Raw genomic sequence first — 10,268 nt, 5'->3', positions numbered from 1 at the left:
AGAGACTCTCTATCATAAAGATCATGGTGCTACTTTGAAGCACAAGTGTGGAAAAAGGATAGTAGCATTGTCCCTATTTTTTGGCCTTTCTTTTTTTTGGCCTTTCCCTTTTTTATTTGGCCTTTTTTTCTTTTTCTGGGACAATGCTCTATTAATGATGATGATCACACTTCTATTTATTTACAACTCAATGATTACAACTCGATACTAGAACAAAGTATGACTCTATATGAATGCCTCCGGCGGTGTACCAGGATGCGATGAATCAAGAGCGACATGTATGAAAAATTATGAATGGTGGCTTTGCCACAAATACGATGTCAACTACATGATCATGCAAAGCAATATGACAATGATGAATGTGTCATGATGAACGGAATGGTGGAAAGTTGCATGGCAATATATCTCGGAATGGCTATGGAAATGCCATAATAGGTAGGTATGGTGGATGTTTTGAGGAAGATATAAGGAGGTTTATGTGTGATAGAAGAGGCTAGCAAGGATGGAAGGGTGAGAGTGCGTATAATCCCTGGACTCAACATTAGTCATAAAGAACTCACATACTTATTGCAAAAATCTACAAGTCATCAAAAACCTCGGTACTACGCGCATGCTCCTAGGGGGATAGATTGGTAGGAAAAGACCATCGCTCGTCCCCGACCGCCACTCATAAGGAGGACAATCAAATAACACCTCATGTTTCAAATTTGTTACACAACGTTTACCATACGTGCATGCTATGGGATTTGCAAACTTCAACACAAGCATTTCTCAATTTCACAACTACTCAACTAGCACGACTTTGATATTATTACCTCCATATCTCAAAACAATCATCAAGCATCAAACTTATCTTAGTATTCAAAACACTCATAAGAGAATTTTATTATTCTTGAATACCTAGCATATTAGGATTTTAAGCAAATTACCATGCTATTTAAGACTCTCAAAATAATCTAAGTGAAGCATGAGATTTCATCTATTTCTTCAAAATAAACTACCACCATGCTCTAAAAGGTATAAGTGAAGCACTAGAGCAAATGACAAACTACTCTGAAAGATATAAGTGAAGATCAATGAGTAGTTGAATAATTATGCATCTATGTGAAGACTCTCTAACATTTAAGAATTTCAGACCTTGGTATTTTATTCAAACAGAAAGCAAAAAAATAAAAATAAAATGATGCTCCAAGAAAAACACATATCATGTGGCGAATAAAAATATAGCTCCAAGTAAAGTTACCGATGAACGAAGAAGAAAGAGGGGATGCCTTCCGGGGCATCCCCAAGCTTAGGCTCTTGGTTGTCCTTGAATATTACCTTGGGGTGCCTTGGGAATCCCCAAGCTTAGGCTCTTACCACTCCTTATTCCATAGTCCATCGAATCCTTACCCAAAACTTGAAAACTTCACAACACAAAACTTAACAGAAAACTCGTAAGCTCCGTTAGTATAAGAAAATAAATCACCACTTCAAGGTACTGTAATGAACTCATTATTTATTTGTATTGGTGCTAAACCTACTGTATTCCAACTTATCTATGGTTTATAAACTATTTTACTAGCCATAGATTCATCAAAATAAGTAAACAACACATGAAAAACAGAATCCGTCAAAAACAGAACAGTCTATAGTAATCTGGATCAAACGTAAACTTCTGGAACTCATAAAATTCTCAAATAAATTGCTGGACCTGAGTAATTTATCTATTAATAATATTAAAAAAGAATTAACTAAATATCACTCTCCAAGTAAAAATGGCAGCAGTTCTAGTGAGCGCTAAAGTTTCTGTTTTTTACAGCATGATCATAAAGACTTCACCCAAGTCTTCCCAAAGGTTCTACTTGGCACAAACACTAATTAAACACATAAAACCACATATAAACAGAGGATAGATGAATTATTTATTACTAAACAGGAGCAAAAAGCAAGGAACTAAAATAAAATTGGGTTGCCTCCCAACAAGCGCTATCGTTTAACGCCCCTAGCTGGGCATGATGATTTCAATGATGCTCACATAAAAGATAAGAATTGAAACATAAAGAGAGCATCACAAAGTATATGACTAGCACATTTAAGTCTAACCCACTTCCTATGCATAGGGAGTTTGTGTTCAAACAACTTATGGGAACAAGAATCATCTTGCATAGGAAGGTAAAACAAGCATAGCTTCAAAGTTTTAAGCACATAGAGAGGAAACTTGATATTATTGCAATTCCTAAAAGCATATGTTCCTCCCTCATAATAATTTTCAGTAGAATCATGGATGAATTCAACAATATAACCAGCACCTAAAGCATTCTTTTCATGATCTACAAGCATAGAAAATTTATTACTCTCCACGTAAGCAAAATTCTTCTCATTCGGGATAGTGGGAGTATCATAAGAGACTTGGATACTATAAATTGTTTCCACATTAAAAGAGTAATGTTCAGAAAAGGGGTAACCATAATCATGACAAGTTTTAAAAATATAATCATCACTACTTTTTATAGAATAAATTTCATCACAATAAGCATCATAAGTAGCAACTTTGTTCTCATCATAATCACATTGCATATCAAAACATGGAAGGCTAAAAATATCATCATTATTAAACATAGCATCCCCAAGCTTGGACAAACATTAATTGCAGCAAATATATTCTCAAATATGTCATCCTCATGAAACATAGCTTCCCCAAGCTTGGGCCTTTTCGTATCATAAGCATAATCACTCTCATCATTAATAGTATGGATAGCACCAATAGTATAGCAAACATTATTATCATATTCTTCCAAGAAAGTGCCAAAAATACTTTCAAGATCATAAGAAGTATCATTATCTTCCCAATCATAATCACAACAAGCAATAGGCATAACGAGATCATCATCAAGTGTATCATCTTCATTTTCATGAGGCACAACAATAATAGGAGCAACTTTATTTGGGAGAGATACATGTTTACCTCTCTTCCTTTTTTCTTGTTCTTTACCACATCATGTGTGGGTTCAATCCTCTTTTTTGAGCTCCTTATTAATGAGATTAGTTGAATAGAAGGCTCCTTCTCGTTACCTGATTCATCATAACAAATAATAGGAGGATATTGGGAAGTCTCTTCCCTTTTATTAGCATTCTCTTCATCCTCTATTTCTTTTCTTTTCTTTATGTAGTTGGCAATATAAGGATTTTCAATGCAATTCACCGCACAATACATATAAATTTCTTCTAGATCAAAGCCAAGAAGTTTGTAACAGGCAAATTCTGGAACATCATTAGTTTAACGTTTCATTTCTTCATAACCCATAAGCAAACTAAGTTCATTATAATGTGCAAGGGAAATCAAGTCATCACAATTTTTGGACACGATTAGATCGTGAAACAATTTGCATCGGATAGCTAAATGACCACTTTCATTGCAAAGTCCACAAGTACGGCCAAGATAATTTAAATTTTCAGCACACTCATCTAGCTCTTCTCGCAACAATTTGGTTTCTAAGTACTTATGCTTCTTGCAATATTGTCGGTGTACTAGAGTAGGGGTACCCTAGTATCCCGAACTTGTGCACGGGCAGTCGCAGCATCCCGCGACAAGGCTTGCCGGGTGGCCGCCAAGACCCTCCGCGGCTACTTTGAAGACCATTCAAGAACAAAGTACTCAAAACAAGGCCCCGGCAAGAGGAGCTTGCCGGGAAGGCCAACCAAGGCCCCGGCAAGAGAAGCTGGCCAGGAAGGAAACAAGACCGCGGCAAGAGGAGCTTGCCGGGAAGGCCACTCAAGGCATACCAAGAAAGCCTTCCGCGATGCGCCACGCGTCCCGGCAAGGCCCGGTGAGCGACAAGCTCCCGGACACGCCAAGACGACGACCGCGGCAAGGAGCTTGCCGCGGGAAACCCCCACTTCGTGCCCGCGCTCCAGCACACCTGCCAACGTGTCGCTCTAGGGCCCTCCGGAGCACACGTGGCAGGGGGTCGTGCAGCTAGGGGTGCGAGGTGGAAAGCAGGCGCTGACAAGATAACCACCGTGGCAAATGGTGGCGTCCCTAGCGGTCCCTTTTGGTACTATCTAGGCGACACAGACGGGCAATTAATGCCCTTGTCCCCTGCCACCAGGGTTAGGTATGATAACACTGTAGCAGGTAGCTGTACCTACCACAAGCACCTTTCCATTTTTGCCCTTTACCTCCGTTGCTATGTCGGGAACCCCTTGAGCATATAAAAGGAGGCCCGAGTGCAACGAGGGAGGGGGTTAGCCACTTCGAACACTCACGCTCGGTCTTGCTAGCTGCTGGTGTGTACTGTAGCACTCCGCGCTCCCGAGCTAGAAATCAATACAACACCACAAAGCAGGAGTAGGGTTTTACGCATCCGTGCGGCCCGAACCTGGGTAAATCGCTCGCGTGACTCGCCTCGATCTGCTCTTTGCGCGACCTCCGCCCCCGCCGAACCGAAAGGGACCCGGTCCGTCGGTCCCATAGGTGCCCATGGATATAGCAGCCCCGGCATCTCTGGCGCGCCAGGTAGGGGGCGTCGAAGTTGTGTGAACCAGATCCGGCGTTCTTGCGAGCTAGATCTTCATCATCTTCATCAACATGCCGCCGAAGAAGAAAGTTTCGGAGGCAGCTGCTCCGTCCGCGCCGAGCCAGCCACCGCCGGAGCAAATGGTTGGTGGGGCAGGCACCGGCGGAAGAACACGCGTCGACGAGGGGACTCACGGTGCTGCCAGGTCCCAGGACAAGGCTGCGCTGCCCACCGGCGGCGTAGCCGGCTCCCACAATGACTGGGCGCACTCCAAGACCTCGGCGTCCGTGCATGCACCGCGCCCATCTCAGGAGGCGCGAGACCGGCAGCGTCCCAGTACTCACGGTACCATGCGTTCGCTAGATCCAGATCAAGCTGGTGGATCTCGGAGCGCTCTGGACCGCCATGCACGTCAACCTGCTGACGAGTAAGGGAGATAAGTTGCCAAAGTTTGAGCAATCAGATTTTTTAAATTTCAAGTTATCTCCCTTGAACGACCGCGCTTTGTATGTAAAACCTGTGCGCGGAGGAACCAACTCGCAGCTAGTTGCGCCCTTACTTCGTTTCAAGTCCGCTCAATGACTTAAGTGAGCTGCTAGCGCCCTTACTTTGCTTCGAGTCCGCTCAGCAACTTAAGTGAGCCGCTAGCGCCCTTACTTTGCTTCGAGTCCGCTCAGCAACTTAAGTGAGCTGCAACTAGTTGCGACAAGGTTTCTTGCCGGTAGCGGCACCGCCAGCAGGCTGCTGATGTTTCGCACTCAGCGCTAGCGGCTCGGGTGCCTGCACCGGCAAGTTCCCTAAAAGCGTAGGGCAAAAACATACAAAGGAAGGAATCAAGTAAAGGGAGTAACGTGAGGAAGGCGACCTTGTTCTTCGGCGCGTTCATTCCGCCAAGAATTCCATCAAGTTGACGCCGAAGTGGGAAGGCCCTTAGCGGGTGAAACGAGTCGCTAGGCCTGGCGCTGTCCGCCTTGAGACCGAAGATGGCATTCCGGTGAGCAACTCCTGGAACATCAAGCATCTTCGTAAGTTTCACCCGTAAGGCGCGGTTGTCGGACCCTGTCCGGCAACCACCCTTCTGTACAAGTCTTGCCGCTGTTGCATGTAATCCTTTGTACAAAGCCGGGCGCAGACCCCGTGCATGAGTAAAGCCCGTGTGCTCCGCACATTTTGTCAATTTTATGCTTTCTATTTTCGGGCATATATGATCTGACACTTTGTGCAGCACCTACTCCACGGTGAGCAATAACGAGCCATAAGGTTCCATATCTGTATTTTCTCTTCTTTCTTTTTCACAAGGAAAGGAAGGCTTCCTCGCGCACAAGTTTGCCGGGGGGGAAAGGAGAAGAAAAGGGTATGGACCAGGCGTCGTCCAAGAATTTCGCCTTGCCGGGAAGCAAACAACACAAAAGCTAAGTCGCCAAACTTTGAGCAATCAATTTTTTTAAATTTTAAGTTATCTCCCTTGAACGACCGCGCTTTATATGTAAAACCTGTGCGCGGAGGAACCAACTCGTAGCTAGCTGCGCCCTTGCGTTGTTTCGAGCTCGCTCAACAACATTAAGTGAGCTGCGGCTAGTTGCTTAACTAGCCGCGCCCTTGCATTGTTTCGAGCCTGCTCAACAACGTAAGTGAGCTGCGACTAGTTGCTTAACTACCCGCGCCCTTACTTTGCTTCGAGCCCGCTCAGCAACCTAAGTGAGCTGCAGCTAGTTGCAACAAGGTTTCTTGTCGGCAGCGGCACCGCCAACGGGCTGCTGACGTCCCGTACTCAGCACTCGCGGCAAGCGTGCCTGCGCCGGCAGGTTCCCTAAAAGCGTAGGGTAAAAGCATACAAAGAAAAGAGTCAAGTAGAGGGAATAACACTGCAATGGCTACCCAAAATCAAGTTATATTACAAAGATAGCTTGTCGCAGCCCTAACGGATCGTTTTCATGACATAATGGGCAGCAACAAGAAAAAAAGAAATGAGCGGCCTAATCTGCGCGATCGCCTTCGACCCGCTTGATCCCGCTCACCTTGTCCACAATGGGTTCGACAAGGGCCTTGAGCTCCTCCAGATCAGCTTCGGGCGACAAGGACCTGAGGATGTTGGTGAGGCGGAGGCCCGGATTGCGGAAGGCCACCTTCATCAACACTTTCTCCAGGGCTCCTGCGCAGATCTCGCGCGACTCGTCAGCTAGTTGCTTGGGGATCCTCTCTCGGAGTCGCTGAAGGGCCAGGATTCCCTTTCTCCATGGCGAATGAGAGAAAGGGAAGCAGAAGCTGAAGAAAGGAGGAGATGAGAGAGTGCGGGCTTCCGTGCTCCCCTCCCGCTCTTTATAAAGGAGCGAGGTGGGGGCTCGGCCGCCCCGCTCAGCGAATCAAGGCACGGGCAGAGCAGGGAGTCGGGCCCAGCCCGCTGCCTCTGCTCATGTTTCCCGCTCCCGCCGTCCGCGACCCCAAGCGCATGGGAGCCGCGCGGCGGGGATGCAGAACCAAGGCGACGAATGAGGCGGCCTCACCCCACCCCGTGATCGCGGGGAGTGGATGCCTCGAAAACCGTGCACCGGCCCCGTCCAGTAAAAGCACCACGCCCCCACGCCTACCTCCATTTAGGGAGGAGGGCGCGAACCGTCCCCTTCATCATGGCCTGACGCATGCTCGCGGGGCTTAGCCCCGCGCACGCCGCCCACGTCACCCACGACGCCGCGTTTGACGCGTGCCGTTCCGGGCGTGCGCGGTGGAAGCGGAGAGATGTGCGGCATGACCTAGGCCACGCGTGCCCGTGCACTGTTTTGGGCCTGGCCCAACAGCGCTCGGCACCGTGTCTGGCCCAGGCCCGGGGGCTCCTATCGGTGTACTAGAGTAGGGGTACCCTAGTATCCAGAACTTGTGCACGGGCAGCCGCAGCATCCCGCGGCAAGGCTTGCCGGGTGGCCGCCAAGACCCTCTGCGGCTACTTTGAAGACCATTCAAGAACAAAGTACTCAAAACAAGGCCCCGGCAAGAGGAGCTTGCCGGGAAGGCCAACCAAGGCCCCGGCAAGAGAAGCTGGCCAGGAAGGAAACAAGACCCCGGCAAGAGGAGCTTGCCGGGAAGGCCACTCAAGGCATACCAAGAAAACCTTCCGCGACGCGCCACGCGTCCCGGCAAGGCCCGGTGAGCGACAAGCTCCCGGACACGCCAAGACGACGACCGCGGCAAGGAGCTTCCCGCGGGAAACCCCCACTTCGTGCCCGTGCTCCAGCACACCTGCCAACGTGTCGCTCTAGGGCCCTCCGGAGCACACGTGGCAGGGGGCCGTGCAGCTAGGGGTGCGAGGTGGCAAGCAGGCACTGACAAGATAACCACCGTGGAAAATGGTGGCATCCCTAGCGGTCCCTTTCGGTACTGTCTAGGCGACACAGATGGGCAATTAATGCCCTTGTCCCCTGCCGCCAGGGTTAGGTATGATAACACTGTAGCAGGTAGCTGTACCTACCACAAGCACCTTTCCATTTTTGCCCTTTACCTCCGTTGCTATGTCGGTAACCCCTTGAGCATATAAAAGGAGGCCCGAGTGCAACGAGGGAGGGGGTTAGCCACTTCGAACACTCACGCTCGGTCTCGCTAGCTGCTGGTGTGTACTGTAGCACTCCGCGCTCCCGAGCTAGAAATCAATACAACACCACAAAGCAGGAGTAGGGTTTTACGCATCCGTGCGGCCCGAACCTGGGTAAATCGCTCGCGTGACTCGCCTCGATCTGCTCTTTGCGCGACCTCCGCCCCTGCCGAACCGAAAGGGACCCGGTCCGTCGGTCCCATAGGTGCCCGTGGATATAGCAGCCCCGGCAAATATCTATCTTCCCTCTTTGGTGTGTACTTACAAACCCAATGCACTCCACAAAAATTGACATGTTTATAGGAGACATTTTCATCATAGCTAGTGCAATCATCATTAGCATCATGGATATTCAAAGAATTCGGACTAACAACATTGCAATCATGCTCATCATTCAAATATTTAGTGCCAAACATTTTAATGCATTCTTCTTCTAACACTTTGGCACAATTTTCCTTTCCATCATACTCACAAAAGATATTAAAAAGGTGAAGCGTATGAGACAAATTCAATTCAATTTTTATAGTTTTCTTTTATAAACTAAACTAGTGATAAAACAAGAAACTAAAAGACTCGATTGCAAGATCTGAAGATATACCTTCAAGCACTCACCTCCCCGGCAACGGCGCCATAAAAGAGCTTGATGTCTACTACACAACCTTCTTCTTGTAGACATTGTTGGGCCTCCAAGTGCAGAGGTTTGTAGGACAGTAGAAAATTTCCCTCAAGTGTATGACCTAAGGTTTATAAATCCGTAGGAGGCGTAGGATGAAGATGGTCTCTCTCAAGCAACCCTGCAACCAAATGACAAAGAGTCTCTTGTGTCCCCAACACACCCAATACAATGGTAAATTGTATAGGTGCACTAGTTCGGCGAAGAGATGGTGATAAAGTGCAATATGGATGGTAGATAAAGGTATTTGTAATCTGAAAATATAAAAACAGCAAGGTAACGAATGGTAAAAGTGAGCATAAACGGTATTGCAATGATAGGAAACAAGGCCTAGGGTTCATACTTTCGCTAGTGTAAGTTCCCTCAACAATACTAACATAATTGGATCACATAACTATCCCTCAACATGCAACAAAGAGTCACTCCAAAGTCACTAATAGCGGAGAACGAACGAAGAGATTATGGTAGGGTACGAAACCACCTCAAAGTTATTCTTCCCAATCAATCCGTTGGGCTATTCCTATAAGTGTCACAAACAGCCCTAGAGTTCGTACTAGAATAACACCTTAAGACACAAATCAACCAAAACCCTAATCTCACCTAGATACTCCATTGTCACCTCAAGTATCCGTGGGTATGATTATAGGATATGAATCACACAATCTCAGATTCATCTATTCAACCACCACATAGGACCTCAAAGAGTGCCCAAAGTTTCTACCGGAGAATCACGACGAAAACGTGTGCCAACCCCTATGCATAGGTTCCCAATGTCACGAAACCCGCAAGTTGATCACCAAAACATACATCAAGTGGATGAATAGAATAACCCATTGTCACCACGGTTGTCCCACGCATGACATACATCAAGTGTTCTCAAATCTTTAAAGACTCAATCCGATAAGATAACTCCGAAGGGGAAACTCAATTCATTACAAGAGAGAAGCGGGGGAGGAGAAACATAGGATCCAACTATAATAGCAAAGCTCGCGATACATCAAGATCGTATCATCTCAAGAACACGAGAGAGAGAGAGAGATCAAACACATAGCTACTGGTACATACCCTCAGTCCCGAGGGAGAACTACTCCCTCCTCATCATGAAGAGCATCAGGATGATGAAGATGGCCACCGGTGAGGGATCCCCCCTCCGACAGCATGCCGGAACAGGGTCCTGATTGACTTTTGGTGGCTACGGAGGATTCTGGCGGCGGAACTCCCGATCTAATATCCATTCTGGAAGTTTTAGGGTATATGGAGTTATATAGGTAGAAGAAGCACGTCAGGGCAGCCACGGGGGCCCCACGAGGCAGGGGGCGCGCCCCCCACCCTCGCGGGCAGCTCCCGTATCTTCTGACGTGGGGTCCAAGTCCATCAGGTGTGTTTCCTTCCAAAAATAACTTCTCTAGTTGATTTCATTCCGTTTTGACTCCGTTTGATATTCCTTTTCTTCGAAACACTGAAATAGGCATAAAACAGCAAATCTGGGCTGGGCCACCGGTTAATAGGTTAG

The sequence above is a fragment of the Triticum urartu genome, chromosome 5A (genome assembly GCF_056163025.1).
Source record: "Triticum urartu cultivar PI428250 chromosome 5A, HENAU_Tu73, whole genome shotgun sequence".
In the NCBI taxonomy this organism is placed as follows: Eukaryota; Viridiplantae; Streptophyta; class Magnoliopsida; order Poales; family Poaceae; genus Triticum; species Triticum urartu.
The sequence above is the reverse complement of the archived record's forward strand: the minus strand, read 5'-3'. Positions refer to the sequence as shown.